Raw genomic sequence first — 18101 nt, 5'->3', positions numbered from 1 at the left:
CCGATCTGATTGCTTCAGCTAGAGGCTCTATGGCCATCGCAAACAAAAGTGGTGACGGGGGGCAACCCTGCATGGTGCCTCTATGTATAGGAAAATAATCAAATCTTAAGACATTTGTCAATACGGCAGAGCGTGGGTCCGTGTACAGCACTCTAATCCATTGCACAAAATTTTCACCTAGGCCAAATTTTTCCAAAACAAAGAAAAGGTAGGACCACTCAATACGGTCAAACGCCTTCTCTGCATCCAAAGACAGCACCAGCCCATCTATGGATTTCTCTTTAAAGGCAAAGATAATGTTTAAAAGGCATCTTATATTATCAGATGAATTCCTAACCTGTATAAATCCTGTTTGATCGATCCCAATTATTGTAGGAAGTATTTTTTCAAGGCGCATTGCTAAAATTTTAGAAAGCAATTTCCGGTCCACATTCAGTAATGCTATTGGCCTGTAAGAAGAACATACATCAGGACTTGTACCTTTCTTTAATATAAGCATGATATTAGCTTCTCTAAGGGTCTTTGGTAATTCTTTAACCACAAACGAATGATTAAACATATTAAGCACTGGGTCTACAAGCATAAACATATGTATTATACTGTAAATATATCTGATTTACCATTCTATTAGGTATCAGGCCTATTACATTTGCATTTTTACTGTGGTGATTACAAATTCTCACGTTACTCTAATAAATTAGTTTTGATCAGATATTGTACTTTAAGTAGTTTAAAAATGTTGTACTTTTACACAAGTACATTTAAAATGATGTAACTCTACTCTGCTATTTTCTCTCGTCATTTTATTTTTATCCATCAATGTGATTAGATGGGGAGAAAGTAATCGGTTGTGTGACTCTGTGAAATAAAATATTTATATAGAAAATAGAAAACATTGGAAACTTTAACCACAGTAATAGATGGCGGCAACAGCTGCTGTTGAAGCACATCCTTCAATCAAGATATAAGCATTCGATTTGCACCACTTCATCTCTCACAGTCACAGTTATGCTCAATTATGCTCGCGCACTGTTAAACAAGCTCTCGGACACACTCTGTCTCTGTCACGCACTGTTAAAAATAATGTGATATAATTGTATTGCCATGGTTCATAAGCACCATTTTTATCTCCTTAAAACAAAATAACAATGCTAAAATAAAATGAAAAAATAAATCAATTTCCCAGGAAAACCGATCGAAACCGGGCAATAATTAAGGAGAATTAGCAAATATGACTAAAACGTCCAGGTGGACACTGTCAAAACGGCAATCAAGAAATAAACCGATGACTTTAACCCTCGGATGTACACATTGCAAAACATAACGCAGAATTTAGCAGTCAAAACTGATTCATCGTTGATTACAACCTTTTCCGCAGATGTCAGGGTTGAGTAGAGTGCAGTCTGGACGGTGTAAAAGTTGCAGATGTCTGGTTAGGCCAGTGTGCACACGACCATGGACAGCAGTCGTCCCATATTTGATTTCAATTCAAGTCATTCAACGGTGCTCTCAGAGTTAGTTATATTTATTAAGAGCCATTGAGTCATCTCCCACCACATTTGTAATCCACATTTTCAGAGTTGTTCACTATCTCACTCTTTACTGTAGATGCAACTTACTGTATATTTATGCCACTTTGGCATTAGCGATCACTTAAATATAAACAGCTACAAGTTATCGCGCTAAATCGCGTCGACGACGTCAACACCAACGCCAGCTGACTCTGCGTGGGCATGTGTGTTTAGTAATGTCATGATGACTACATGCACATTTTAGTTTTGTTTATTACCAATAAATACCTATTAGACTTTAAAATTTAGATGTTTGAAAACCGCCGAACTGACCCCAAACCAGCTCAAATTTTGTCCACCCACCCAAATCCTTTTTTATCCGCACAAACCCTTTTTTTACCTGCACAATCAAATTCAAAACCATAGCTGTGTTGTCCGACTCCAGCATTGGTAGCGGACACCATTGTCTCATCTCCTACCGTAGGATCCATTTCTACAGGATATTTCCAAAGAGGGTAGATGTTTTTGACGAGGGTCCAGAACAGAGACGATCAAGGCTGGTTTGACCACTGTTTAAGAAATTTTATCTTTAAGATGTGTGTGACACTCATATGACAGGGAAAGAGCACACACGAACCTTATTCTAATTTGGAATTGTATTGGAATGGTAAAGAGTGTTGGTACGTGACAGGAGGGCCTCCACTCAAGGATAAAATATGATAAGAATGTTCCACATATGGTTGAAATACCATCATTGGTAGCCTAGAAATCTAGACACACCCTAGCAGCAGCAACATTTATTTTGCAGCCAGTGTGGTCTAGCAACTCTCCGTTGACTTTCGAGTTGGAAAAACCAAACTCAGGTCAGGCCAATCACATTGTGTATAGAGTAGGCGGGGCGGGCTTAACATAATGACGACAGAGTTGCAACGGTTCCCTGCTACTTGAAAACAACATAGGAAAACAAAGAATGGCTGCTGCTGGCGAACAGCGGTCTTTCGAAACGGCTTTGGCCGCGACTCTGGAGGACTTGGAGTTAAGCTTTTCTTTGAGAAAAGAGCAAAGAACGGCACTTAAGTCATTTTAAAAAAAGGAAGATGTGTTGCCGACTGGATACGGCAAACGTTTAATATACCAACTAGCCTTCTTCGTTGCTCTGATTGGTTGTAGCGCTATCCTATTGCATGCAGAGGGATTTTGAGAGATAACCGTTTATCCCGCCCCTCGGATTGAGCCGTGCCAATGGTGAGTTGCCAGACCTAACATCTTGATGTAGGTCTGGCTTGCCAGGCTACATCATTGGCCTAGAAAGATAACATTCTGGGAGTCAGGACTATAAAGGAGGAAGGATTTTGTCTCTTATTCAGTGATAGAATTTTGTTTGCCACCACACCACCAACTCATCTGTGTCAACCTATGATGAACAATATCCTCCTAATTAATGTTTGTTTTAATTTGTAACACAAAAGGATATTTTTAATGAAACAGGTTAATATAACAATGCATGCTAGGTATTGTACCAATTCAAAGGAATAATAATAATAAAAGGTTTATAATAATAATAAAACAACTACCCCCATGTGGCCACTTTTAGACTGCAGAACCTTCGCCTTGAACTCTGTCACTCTTTGGCTGTCATCCTCGGCTCTGATCAGGTGTATGTTTAGGACAGGGTTTCTCATACTCGGTCCTGGAGGGCCATTGTCCTGCACAGTTTAGCTCCAACCCTGATCAAACACACCTGAGCAAACTAATCAATGTCTTCAGGATCACTAGAAACTCACAGTTAGGTGTGTTTGATCAGGGTTGGAGCTAAACTGTGCAGGACAGTGGCCCTCCAGGACCGAATTTGAGAAACCCTGGTTTAGGAGGTAAATGTGATGGGGTAAATCAGTGGTTCTCAAACTTTTTTTGTCACGCCCCCCTTTAAACCTTTAAAAAAATCTGGCACCCACGTGCAAAAACGTGCAATGAAAAACACCAGTAATAGTTTCAATGTAATACTTTTTTTGTAATTTCATTATTTCATATAACAGTAAGAGAGAATAATAATACGGAACTTAACTTTTAATTTAAATAAACAAAAACATTTAAATATTTCAGTGATGCTTTGGATGAATACTATATAAAAGCGCAAATATAAACAAAATTATAAACGCAACACTTTTGTTTTTGCCCCCATTTTTCATGAGCTGAACTCAAAGATCTGAGACTTTTTCTATGTACACCAAAGGGTCCGTGTACTTGGCGGCCAACGGATTTTCGTTTTGAAAGGAAAAAAACAAAAACGAAAAACGGCCGGTTTCCCAATTACCATTAGTAAATAGGAAAACGAAAAACGGAAAACAACCCATTATTCGTTTTTTGTTTTTATATTAAAAAACGGAAAACGAAAAACAATCTCGTTATCCGATTGTCCTTGATGTGTTTATAGATGGAAATCGGAAATCAAAATACGCATGTATAAAGTCGTAATCCTTAATTCTGCATTGGTATTTTTTCGTGACCCGGAAGCGATCTTAAGTAGTAAGCAGTTGTCATAGATACACCTATGAGCGGTTGTATGCTAGATGTAGCCTTGGCTACGGCAGTTCATTGGAACGAATGCACACATATATATATATATATATATATATATATATATATATATATATATATATATATATATATATATATATATATATATATATATAAATATATAAATGAGAAAAACTTGGCCACTAAATATTTAATATTAAATTATTTTAATGATCACAATTAAAGTTTTAATTTTATTAAATTGAACAAGTAAACGTTGCATTCATATTCTGGGCTCATCTGATTTTTTTTGTACATAGCATAGCCTACTTTGTTATGATTTTAGTATCATAATGATTAATAAATGCATGCACAATTATCCGTGAACTTGATTTGAACAAATGCCTTTCAACTTGTGTGTGCAAAATTCAGAATTAAATGAATGTGCAGCAATTTGTACAAATAGAGAGTCTGTAGGCGTACTATACAGTTGTAGCCATTAAATAAGCGCTTTTAGTTTCATATTTGTTCAAATATTATAATGTTATTTTTTTCCATTTATGCTTGCAGTGAACAGCACGAGTAAGATGCGCAATATATCGAGAGACATGGAGCGGGTCAGACATGATTTTGACCACTTCATTAAGTTTTGTTTTGTAGAAAGCCGTTCTTTAAAGTGTATTTCGTTTTGTATAAATTGTATCTTAATTTTAATACATTTTTCATGAACATAATTGCCTGGATTGAATAAATAAGAAGGAAATATAACAGCCAATATAATCATGGAGGCGGTCACTGCATTGCACGTTAACTGGAGCTCATCTCATCCTAACTTAACGAAACTCAGTGTATGCCTCACAGAGACATGAGAAATACATCAAATACACAAAGCTTGAAATGTCTTAAAAAATGAAATAATTCAAAACGAAAAGAAAAAGGCTACTCTCTGATTATGTAATCCATAATCCGAGTAATCCGAGGCGCCGATGAGTTGGCATGAGTTGGCCTTCGATGGCGCCGATGAGTTGGCAGCCAGTAGCGTGCAGCAGTGTGTAGTATTGTGTTTTAAGTGTTTTAAAGTGCTTTTAAGTGTTTTTAATTTTTACTTATTTAATATTTTAGTGTCGGATTCATGAGGACAAATTAATCAACTGATTGTTGATATGGACTTGATATCGGAAAAGTTTATGCGGGCAGAGGACTGTAACATTAGCCGAGAGGCATCTGCTTTTGTATATACCCGGCGAGAACTACTAGACCTGGTACAAGGTTCAAAATTCGGGATTAAACATGATATCCCGAAGGAAATATTACGGAGGAGACACCGCGGAATTAGAGCTGGGGTGAAGAGAAATAAGAAGAGTAGAGAAAGGGTATGGAAAGAAACCTTTAAACCAGCCCTGCCATCTATCACCATGGGAAATGTTTGCTGTTTGACTAACAAGCTCGAAGAACTAGAGACTCTTGTCAGGAGCCAGAAAACGTATCGGGAGAGCAGTCTTATATGTCTGACCGAGTCGTGGCTGACGGACAATATCCCTGATCTCTTGACCAGCTTTACCGGCTTCAGGACGATACGAGCGGATAGGAACGCCAAATCGAGCAGTAAGCATAAAGGAGGGGGGCTTATCTTGCTTATCAATAACAAGTGGTGTAATCCCAATCATGCTACTCTTAAAGAACAGATATGTAATAAGGACATTGAACTATTGGCAGTTAGTTTAAGACCTTATTACCTGCCGAGGGAGTTCACTGTGGTGATTGCCGTTGTTGTTTATATCCCTCCATCTGCCAATGCGGAAGTGGCCTGTGACATAGTGCATTCTGTTGTCGCGCGACTCCAGGCGAAGTACACAGATGCGTTCATTTTTCTTTCTGGTGATTATAACCATGTATCACTTTCTAAGACCCTGCCTACATTTAAGCAGTTTGTTGATTGTACAACACGGGGAGATAAGATCTTGGACCTCCTGTATGCTAATGTGAAAAATGCATACAAATGTGTTGCACTGCCCCCTCTTCGCCGATCCGACCATGATATGGTACATCTCTCTCCCTCCTACACGCCAGTTGTTAAGAGGCAGCCTGTTATTAACAGAACACTAAAATACTGGTCTCCAGAGAGAGAAGAAGCCCTAATGTGCTGTTTTGAATCAACATGCTGGGATGTTTTCTGTGAGGATTATGGGGATGACATTGATGGATTAACAGAATGCATCACCCATTACATTAAATTTTGTAATGATGACATCATGCCCTCCAGAGAAATTCGCTGTTTCCCCAATAATAAACCATGGGTAACTAGCAGTCTGAAGGTACTGTTAAATGAAAAGAAAAAGGCTTTCAGAGAGGGTGATAGGGAGAAGGTCAAAGAAATCCAAAGAGTACTGAGGGTGAAGATTAAGGAGGGGAAAGAAGCATACAGGTGCAAATTAGAACAAAAATTGCAGCAGGATGGAGTGAAGCAGGTTTGGGCTGGCATGAGGAAGATCACAGGTATGAAGCAGAAGGGGGGTACGCTACTTGATGGTGACCAGAACCTGGCTGACGATTTGAACAGATTCTTTAATAGATTTGATAACCCAATGCCACATCAGCACGCCACATCTGGTCCACTGCTGCCTGGTGTTTCCCTTCCCTCACTCATCCCATCCATGACATCGTCACCCCATTCTCCCATCGGCGACATCACTTCCCAAAATGTCTCTCTCTCCCCTATCTTCTCTCCTATTGTAACTCCACCGATGGTGCTACATCAATTTCAGGTCAAGGGTGAACTGGACCGTCTGAAGCCGGGGAAGGCGGTGGGGCCTGATGATATTGGGCCCAGACTGTTGAGGACATGTTCTACCCAGTTGAGTGGTATTTTTACATACCTATTTAACCTAAGCCTGCACCTACAAAAGGTCCCGAAATTGTGGAAAACATCTTGTTTGATTCCAATTCCGAAGAAGAGATATCCATCTAACCATAACGATTATAGACCTGTAGCACTCACCTCACATATCATGAAGACGTTCGAGAGACAGGTCCTTTTTTACATCAAGGCCAGTATGTCAAGTTACGTGGATCCGTTGCAGTTTGCATACCAGTCCAACATGGGTGTGGATGATGCTCTTATTTACATGCTACAAAGAACTTATGCACATCTGGACACTCCTGATGCATCCGTGAGGTTCACATTTTTTGACTTCTCGAGCGCCTTCAATACGATCCAGCCCCGACTGCTGTGTGAGAAGATGAGGAGGATGCAGCTGGATTCATTATTGGTCCAGTGGTGTATGAACTATTTATCCAGTAGACTTCAGTACGTGCGTCTGCAGAATAGTGTCTCTAACACTATTCTGAGTAATACGGGGGTGCCGCAAGGAACCGTGCTGGCCCCGTTACTGTTTACTATCTATACAGCAGACTTCCAGTACAATAGTGGCAGTTGCTTCCTCCAGAAATTTTCAGACGATACGGTCGTTGTTGGCCTAATCAAAGGAGGTGAGGAGGAGGAGGAGTACAGGAGAACTATTAAGGAGTTTGTGGGTTGGAGTGACCACAACCATCTCCAACTTAACATCTCAAAAACAAAGGAGATGGTTGTGGATTTTAGGAGGAGGAAGAAGACACTGTTAATCCCAGTCGTCATCCAGGGCAGTGAAGTGGAGATGGTCTCCAGTCACAGATATCTCGGCGTACAGCTTGATGATAAGCTGGACTGGAAGAGCCACATGGAGACAGTGTATAAGAAGGGGCAAAGCCGACTTTATTTCCTAAGAAGGCTGAGGTCATTTAACATCTGCCGTCCTCTACTGTGCAACGTCTATCAGACAGTGGTGGCAAGTGCTCTGTTCTTTGCTGTAGTGTGCTGGGGAGAGGGTGCTCGCATGGGAGATCTAAATCGAGTCAACAAATTGATAAAGAAAGCAGGCTTGGTTGTGGGGACTGAATTTGATATGATCCAGCATGTGGCTGAGAAAAGAATACTTTCTAAGCTAAAATCAATCATGGACAATTCCTCACATCCAATCCATGCTCTTGGGGTCATCAACAAGAGCACTTTCAGCCATAGATTGATTGCACCAAAATGCAAGTCTGAACGTACCAGGAAGTCCTTTGTACCAGCGGCCATTAGAATGTTTAATGTGTTATGAATATTCACGTTACTGAATATTCTATATTAATTTCTGTTACTGAATATTCTGTGCTGAATATGCATCTGTTACTGAATATTCTACATAGGTATTATTATTATTATTATTGTTATTATTATTTGCTGTTTAACTGTAGATTGGTTAGAAGTAATCTGTTATGTTTAATGTGGTTTTGTCTTGTTTGTTTTTTTGTTGTTTTTCTTGAGTGTTAAAGCTGCCGTGACAATATAATTTCCTGCAAAGGATCAATAAAGTATCAACAACAACAACAACAACAACATGATGTGCATTTCTCTCTATATGCACGTTCACTACGAATATGGCGATCGTCAACTTCATCTGCAGTCGACACTGTCAGAAAACACTAGTTTATTAATAAAAATCAATGCATGCGTCACCGGATTTACAAATGCACATCTTGCTTGTTGCACGCACACATATTATGTCGAAATAACGAGATATTATGTTGAAATAACATTATTATTAATAATACATCTTTTAGAATATTTGATTGAATGCTGAATGTTGCGCTTGTTCAATTTAATAAAATTAAAACTTTAATTGTGATCATTAAAATATACGCATTCGTTCCAACGAACTGCAATGGCGCCACCAGGGGGTGGCCAAGGGTGGCCACCCCTGACCGACTCCTGGCCACCCCACTGGCCACTATAAATTTTAGTAGCATCAGTTATGCATTTCATCCCTAATGCACAGCTAGGCAGGCAAGCCGCTCTAGACCTTTGATCGCACACAGTAGCCAGTACTCCCCCGCCCCTCCATCCATGCCGCTGTTGCGCGCTCAGACAGCAACAGCTCAGCGCGTGCCCGTCGGTCAACAATTTCAAAAGAAGTTAAGAAAGAAGACGAAGAAGACTACCGCGACTTTTTTTTTTTTTTTGCTGTTTTTAAACGACTCACTACCGTGTGCTTGTTAGATCACACACATCACAAGGACTATGAATCGGAATCAAACGCACAACAACTGGAATTTAAAACTGTGAAACAAATGATCAATAAACTGTTGGACAGATATACACTAGGATTTGTGCGCTCGACATTTCTTCGCTTTGTGCCGTGAACTTTTAAATGCGCACTTGTGCAGCACTGCACACTGTGACTCCATGTTGCTTTGAGCACATCATTCTGCACCCGCGATGCGCATACGCACTTTGTGCGCTCTGTTTTGAAGCGTTTAATATTATCATGGTTTTGCACACTGAAAGATTATTAAAAGGCTATATTTTTTTATACCTAGCCTGCTCAATACATTTAAAATAAGCATAATTTAATTGTATATTATTTATTTGTAGTGTAGGCTATATAAATATATACACTTCTGAATTCTTGACATTAATAAATATAATATATTTGTATCTGCCAGTATCTGCTTTTCCCCAGTAACTGTTTTGTTTGCAATAAATGTACACCTTATGCCAAATATAATTGCAAAATACAACAGAATTGTTGTGCAACTCAAAATGTTAACTGTACTGTTATTAGTCTATGCACATTATATCATTAGTAACATTAAATATAACACAATAAACCATCATATAGTATATCAGTAGGAGTTTCCTTAAGTCTTTCTAAAAGTTTACTACAGGCTGGTTTACTACAACAGTAGAAACAAATTCTGAAATGATGGTTTATAGTTTTGGTGTGCCACCCCAAGATTTTAAGTGGCCCCATCTGGCCACCCCTCAGGGCCGGTTCTAGACATTAGGAGGCCCTAGGCAAAATTCATGTTGGAGGCCCCCCACCCCCAATAAAAAAACACTTGAAACAAATATGATTCCTAACCTTTTTATTTATACAACATTTAATTTTAAAAGCAGTATATTTTTACTTACACAGTACATAAGTTTGGACACATTACTATTTTTAATGTTTTTGAAAGAAGTCTCTTATGCTCATCAAGCCTGGATTTATTTGATCAAAAATACAGAAAAATAATATAGTGAAATATTATTAAAATTTAAAATAATGGTTTTCTATTTTACTATACTTTATATTTCTGTGATGCAAAGCTGAATTTAGTGTCACGTGATCCTTCAGAAAACTTTATAATATTCTGATTTATTATCAAATGTTAGAAATGGTGCATAAAGGAGAAGTTCACTTTTAAAATGAAAATTCTGTCATCATATACTCACCCTCATGTTGTTTCAAACCTGTATACATTTCTTTCTTCTGCTGAACACAAAGGAAGATATTTAGAAGAATGCCAGTAACCAGACAGTTTTTGGGTCCCATTGACTTCCATAGTAGGAAAAAAAATATACTATGGAAGTCAATGGGACCCAAAAACTGTCTGGTTACTGGCATCCTTCTAAATATCTTCCTTTGTTTTCAGCAGAAGAAAGAAATGTATACAGGTTTGAAACAACATGAGGGTGAGTATATGATGACAGAATTTGTAAGTGAACTTCTCCTTTAATATTTATTTTATAACCTGTGATACTTTTTTCAGGATTTTTGATTATTAAAAAGTTGTTTTAAAAAAGTCTTCACTATCACTTTTTATATATTTAACACATCCTTGCTGAATATTCCTGTTTTTTTCTGTATTTTTGATCAAATAAATGCAGGCTTGTAGAGCATAATAATAAACTTCTTTCAAAAACATTAAAAATAGTAATGGGTCCAGACTTTTACCGGTACTGTATGTACATATTAATCAAACTTTATCTAAGGTAATCTCTTTTTTGTTTAATGAATATGTTATTGTTGTTGTTGTTGTTATTTTGCTGTTTTATTCAATTTATTCACAGTTCCAGAATCCCACTTCAGTAGATGAGCATAAGTGCTTTTATATTGCATTGCTACCTTAAATATGCTATACACAAATCAAGTGGAAGAGAAAGACACGATCGCTACTGAGCAGAAAAAAATATGTAAACTGATATTATTGGCGTAATGTCAGGGTATAATCTAATCATCAGCAGCATTTAGAAGATAGACCCATAGATATGAGATCCTTTATTTGAAACATTTAAAAATTTTGTAGTGTGTTGGCTTTTTAACTTAGAATACAGACGTCTTGTCTTTTAATTTTGTAGCTTTTTTACTAGTCAGCTCCCGACGCGATGTTATTCATTGTATGCGCAAATTCAAAGCGTCGCGTCTGGGCACGTTAATGACGCTCGCGCTCTTTTAAACTCGTAATAAAGCGGTGAATGATTTTTCCAGAAATGACGCTGATCTACAGTACAAGTTTATATTTAGAATACATTGCAATCACTCCAAAATAGATGACGACAACTCACACACCTGCATTATGAGCTGTGCTTCTTTGTGTGCTTATTAGGCTTTTGCCTCGCAGCACCTGATGGATGCGTTCGTTACACATACTTTCAGAAGCCGGCACCCGCTTTGTAACGGACACATTAATTGGTTTAACTGCAGTAATGTAACAGTCTATGGTTAAGATAAACATCGTCACTATTTTTAGTTAATTAATAAATATTTAAATAAATTGTAGATAGGACATTTGTAAAACATTTTTTTTTTTTTTTTTGTCCCTCTGTCTGGGCCCCATCACGCCAATCGGGCCCTAGGCACGTGCCTAGTTTGCCTTTGCGTTAATCCGGCTCTGCCACCCCTATGAAAAATGTCTGGAGGCGCCACTGATGAACTGCCGTAGCAAGGCGACATCTAGCATACAACCGCTCATAGGTGTATCTATGACAACTGCTTACTACTTAGGATCGCTTCCGGGTCACGAAAAAATACCAATGCAGAATTAAGGATTACGACTTTATACATACGTATTTTGATTTCCGATTTCCATCTATAAACACATCAAGGACAATCGGATAACGAGATTGTTTTTCGTTTTCAGTTTTTTAATATAAAAACAAAAAACGAATAATGGGTTGTTTTCCGTTTTTCGTTTTCCTATTTACTAATGGTACTTGGGAAACTGGCCGTTTTTCGTTTTTGTTTTTTTCCTTTCAAAACGAAAATCCGTTGGCCGCCAAGTACACGGACCCCAAAGGTCAATTTCTCTCAAATATTGTTTACAAATCTGTATAAATGTGTTAGTGAGCACTTCTCCTTTGCCGAGGTAATCCATCCACCTCACAGGTGTGGCATATCAAGATGCTGATAAGACGGCATGATTATTGCACAGGTGTGCCTTAGGCTGGCAACAATAAAAGGCCACTCAAAAATGTGAGGTTTTATCACATAGCACAATGCCACAGATGTCGCAGGTTTTGAGGGATCGTGCAATTGGCATGCTGACTGCAGGAATGTCCACCAGAGCTGTTTCCTGTGAATTGAATGTTCATTTCTCTACCATAAGCCATCTCCAAAGGCGTTTCAGAGAATTTTGCAGAACATACAACCGCAGACCACGTGTAACCACACCAGCCCAGGACCTGCACATCCAGCATCTTCACCTCCAAGCTCGTCTGAGACCAGCCCCTGCAACAATCGGTTTGCATAACCAAAGAATTTCTGCACAAACTGTCAGAAACCGTCGCAGGGAAGCTCATCACCATGCTCGTCGTCCTCATCGGGGTCTCGACCTGACTGCAGTTTGTTGTCGTAACCGACTTGAGTGGGCAAATGCTCACATTCGATGGTGTCTGGCACTTTGGAGAGGTGTTCTCTTCACGGATGAATCCTGGTTTTCACTGTACAGGGCAGATTGCAGACAGCGTGTATTAGGGCTGTTGGAACGAATTCCGTAATTCGAATATTTAAATCAATACTATTCGAATGCTGAAGTTACTATTCGAAAATTGCTTTTTTATGTACATAAAAAAAATTATATGCAATCTTGCCTTTCTCGCCGCCTTGGCTTACACAAATGTGAAAAATTCATGCTTTTATGTTTCGTCTGATGAACAATAGTTTTTGAATCGTAACACAATTATGCACATTATCCACGCTGTATCATCATAACAATACTGTCAGAAATGGCGGAGAGAAATGTCTCCACGGAAATGGAGATCACCACTCCTGACGATTTAAGAAGCGATGTGTTTGGATTTCAAGCCATAAATGGAAAAATTACAAATAAAGAAGTGGCAAACTTAGTGTTTCCCCTACAATGTATTCAGAGCCGCTGCAAAATCTTCACATGATCAGTAATATCACTACATTCACTTACACACCTAAAAACACTTGTTGACAAGAAAGGAGGAAAGATCCACATATGGAAATACTTTCGATTAGGCTAATGTCACGTTGCCATAAGGGGCTGTTCACATAGCGCGTTTTTTAGGTGTGCAAATTCGTTATTTCAAATGTAACGGTAGGAGCACGGCAAGCACGCTCATAATAGAAGCGGCGCGTGGCTCTCTTCATGGTTGCATAGCAACAACAGACGCCATGGGAGAGCAAGCGCTTGTGGAAAGGAAAAAGCGATACGAACTGGGCTAATCACAAAAAGACCTTTTCTACAATAAGGCATTAAACATACTGTAGGCTACATTCTCTTATCACCAAGCAGAAAGACGTGTTCTGATAACTTTCACATTCTCTAACACTGAAACGAATGGTCGCTGAGGCGCACTTCAATAAAGTAGGTCAGCTAAGTTACGTTAAAATTGAGGAAGGTCTGCAACGTTTAGTTGAATAAGGTTAGGATAGCTACATTAATATTCTTTATCGGGTATTACATATTATATTAAATATAGATATTTGTTTGTCTCAATGTCTATTTCTATCCACAAAACTTGCCAGAAGTCATGGTTTAAGGGGTTATTTAAAAAAAAAATCGTGTAATATTAGATGCCTCTCTAGTAGACATTACGTGTAGCAACAACCACATGCTATTTATTTATCCTTTATTTAACCAGGAAAAGCCCATTGAGATTAAAAATCTCTTTTGCAAGGGAGACCTGGCCAAGATAGGCAGCAGAATTACATCACATCATTACATACGTACAAGACACACAAAAAACATGAAAATAAAAACAAATAAATTAATAGAAACAGTTTGAAAGCCAATTATGCACTTACAATGAAATCTCAATTAAAACATTGACATGTGAGGGAGTCCAACTCAAAACATCTCATTCTTAACTTAAAAACACTCAAAGGAATCAATTTACTAAGTTTTAAGTTGTTCTGCAGCAAATTCCATGTAAAGGGAGCAGAATAAACAAAGGCCTTTTTACCCTGCTCAGTACTAACATGTGGGACAGAAAGCAAGACAACAGCCTGAGAACGGAGAGAATAATGACCAGCACTTTTTTTCATAAGAAGTGAACATAAATAGGATGGAAGCACACCAAGAATAGCCTTATATATAAATGTATACCAATGACAAAGCCTCCGTGTGGCCAGAGCAGACCACCCTACACGAGAGTACAGCTCACAATGATGGCTGCTATAGTGGCATTGACGAAACAAAGCCTGTTTAATGTCGTAAATATCAATAATAGGATGAATTTAAGCATTTAATATTCGAATATTATTCAAATATTAAATAAAATTAGGAATGGAATTCGAATAGTATTATAGAGGAAGATTGACAGCCCTAGCGTCAATCAATGTGGTTGTTGCTAAACAAAGATAAAACTGAAGTCATTGCATTTGGAAACAAAGATGAAGTTCTCAAGGTGAACGCATACCTTCACTCCAGGGGTCAAACAACTAAAAATCAAGTCAGGAATCTTGGTGTGACACTAGAGTCAGACCTTAGTTTCAGTAGTCATGTCAAAGCAATAACTAAATCAGCATACTATCATCTAAAAAATATTGCAAGAATTAGATGCTTTGTTTCCAGACAAGACTTAGAGAAACTTGTGCATGCTTTCATCACCAGCAGGGTGGATTATTGTAATGGACTCCTCACTGGCCTTTCCAAAAAGACCATAAGACAGTTGCAGCTCATACAGAACGCTGCCGCTAGGATTCTGAGCAGAACCAGAAAATATGAACATATCACACCAGTCCTCAGGTCTCTACACTGGCTCCCAGTTAGATTTAGGATTGATTTTAAAGTATTATTACTGGTATATAAATCATTCAATGGCCTAGGACCTCAATACATTGCAGATATGCTCACTGAATATAAACCCAACAGATCACTCAGATCATTAGGATCATATCAGCTAGAAATACCAAGGGTTCACTCTAAGCATGGTGAGTCTGCTTTTAGCTATTATGCCAGCCGCAGCTGGAACCAGCTTCCAGAAGAGATCAGATGTGCTCCTACAGTGGTCACATTCAAATCCAGACTCAAAACACTTTTGTTTAGCTATGCATTTACTGAATGAGCACTGTGCCACTGTTCGTCCGACTGTACTGTACTGTATTTCATTTTATTTTTCTAAACTGTTTTAATTATTCTTATTTCTTTTTATTATTTTAATTTCTTCTATGTAAAGCACTTTGAATTGCCATTGTGTATGAAATGTGCTATATAAATAAACTTGCCTTGCCTAGCGTGTATGGCGTCTGTGGGTGAGCGGTTTGCTGATGTCAAGGTTGTGGATCAAGTGGCCCATGATGGGGTTATGGTATGGGCAGGCGTATGTTATGGACAACGAACACAGGTGCATTTTATTGATGGCATTTTGAATGCACAGAGATACCGTGACGAGATCTTGAGGCCCATGGTTGTGCCATTCATCCACGACCATCACCTCATGTTGCAGCATGATAATGCACGGCCTCATGTTGCAAGGATCTGTACACAATTCCTGGAAGCTGAAAACATCCCAGTTCTTGCATGGCCAGCATACTCACCGGACATGTCACCCATTGAGCATGTTTGGGATGCTCTGGATCGGCGTATACGACAGCATGTTCCAGGTCCTGCCAATATCCAGCAACTTCGCACAGCCATTGAAGAGGAGTGAACCTGATCAACTCTATGCGAAGGAGATGTGTTGCACTGCGTGAGGCAAATGGTGATCATACCAGATACTGACTGGTTTCCAAATACATTAAAACTGCACATCTTAGAGTGGCCTTTTATTGTGGCCAGCCTAAGGCACACCTGTGCAATAATCATGTTGTCTAATCAGCATCTTGATATGCCACACCTGTGAGGTGGATGGATTATTTCGGTAAAGGATAAGTGGTCACTAACACAGATTTGTGAACAATATTTGAGAGAAATAGGCATTTTGTGTACATAGAAAAGGTCTTAGATCTTTGAGTTCAGCTCATGAAAAATGGGGGGCAAAAACAAAAGTGTTGCGTTTATAAATTTGTTCAGTGTATAACTGCTTTTGACAGCACCTCACGTCACAAACTCAGCTTCTTGTTCGTCTTCTCACCGGAACACGCATAGCAGCGGAGCGGCACGTTCACAATAACTGCTTGAGTTTCGGTCCGCTGAAGAGGTGCTTTTCTATGGTGAGCAACTTCTACAGTATGTTAGGCTTGTCCCAACTGTGACAAGTCAAAGGTCTGAAGAAGAACGATTCAGTGTAATTGCCATTTGATGTCGCTTTATTAAAGCAAAGCGCTAACCGCTATTCACGCACTTGAACGCCGTTCCAACGGCTGTTTTTTTTTTCTGCTGATCCTCAGGATTAGATTGTGGCTTTATAAGCGGAGGTAATACGGGACCTTTAGTGCAGCGCACAAACCGTGTGCATTGCCCTGAGATTTCTTTGCAAATGGTACTTTCCTTTACACTATTGGAGATGTGGAGAACTTGGTGAAAAGTGCTGTCTGTCGTGACATTCGCAAAGTTTACCTGGTGCTCAAGCAGTTTTTAGGGGTTTTGTGGTATATTTCCAAGATTGTAAAGCAGCATTTTTCTTTTTTCTTTTTTCCAGATAGGCTACATTATAATTTTAATGAAGATTGTGCAATCATGACCATGCCAATAAGTATGTCTTACATTATATGTCCCTAAGGCTTCCCTAATGTAATTGGTGCCATAGACTGCACACACATCCCCATCAAGGCCCCAATTAAGGGGATTTTGTGAACCGAAAGGGGGTTCACAGTGTAAATGTGCAGGCAAGTTACTATTACGATTCTTAATATTCCAGATTAGTAATAATATATCAATAAAAATTTAAAAAAGGAATAGAATAAAATCTCTTAGATGGTGTGTGTCTATGTTCCATATCACAAATGTGGAAGCCAAATGGCCAGGATCTGTGCATGTGGGGGGAAACCTGTCAACACATACCTCAAGCAAAACAAATAAAAAGGAAAAGTACAACACTGCCCACCTCTGTATCATTTCTCTGTGCAGACACTTTCTGTAGGCCTTTCTGTAGATGTTGATTCCTGCAACTCATATTGCAATCAGAAATAATAGGTACACGAGTACCTTCCTCCATCTTTCGGATGAGACGTAAAACCGAGGTCCTGACTCTCTGTGGTCATTAAAAATCCCATGGCATTTCACGTAAAGAGTAGGGGTGTAACCCCGGTGTCCTGGCCACATTCCACCCATTGGCCCTTACCAATCATGGCCTCCTAATAATCCCCATCCACTGAATTGGCTCTATCACTCTCTCTCTGTGTGGTGAGCGCACTGGCGCCGTTGTTTTGTGGCTGCCGTCGCATCATCCAAGTGGATACTACACACTGATGGTGTTGAGGAGAGATTCCCTGATATGATTGTAAAGCGTATTGGGTGTACAGTAGTAGATATGAAAGCGCTATATAAATGCTTCATTCCATTCCATTCCATTCCACGAGTATAATTTAAGCAAAGTTATTATACACTTAAAGGTACTCCCTCCAAAGGACAGTCATCTCATTTTTCACGTTAAGCGTTTTAGAATGTCCCGAGGAAAGCCAACATGTTAACGTTAGTTAATCAACTCAACGGTTGCTGAGGAATGCAACTAAACCCAAATAATTTACAGCTTTTATTACAATAGTGTATACAATTAAAATATGACAGTCCCAATCATGGCTTTTAATGTTTTGCACGCTGAAGCTGAAGAGAACGAGCACCGGGAATTTGAAGAACTTTTTTAGTAGGTTGTTTGAA

The 18101-nt window shown here is 39.0% G+C and overlaps 2 protein-coding genes across 5 annotated transcripts in view; both read left to right on the top strand.

Annotated features, from left to right (window-relative positions):
* The window catches only part of LOC309503434 (uncharacterized protein), a 124552-nt gene that overhangs the window by 7681 nt on the left and 98770 nt on the right, over positions 1-18101 (top strand). The window lies entirely within an intron of this gene.
* LOC309503442 (uncharacterized protein) overlaps positions 1-18101 on the top strand; it is a 149859-nt gene that overhangs the window by 71343 nt on the left and 60415 nt on the right. The window lies entirely within an intron of this gene.

This window comes from Leuciscus leuciscus (genome assembly GCF_965113295.1).
Source record: "Leuciscus leuciscus genome assembly, chromosome: 7".
In the NCBI taxonomy this organism is placed as follows: Eukaryota; Metazoa; Chordata; class Actinopteri; order Cypriniformes; family Leuciscidae; genus Leuciscus; species Leuciscus leuciscus.
This window is presented reverse-complemented; position numbering and strand designations above follow the sequence as displayed.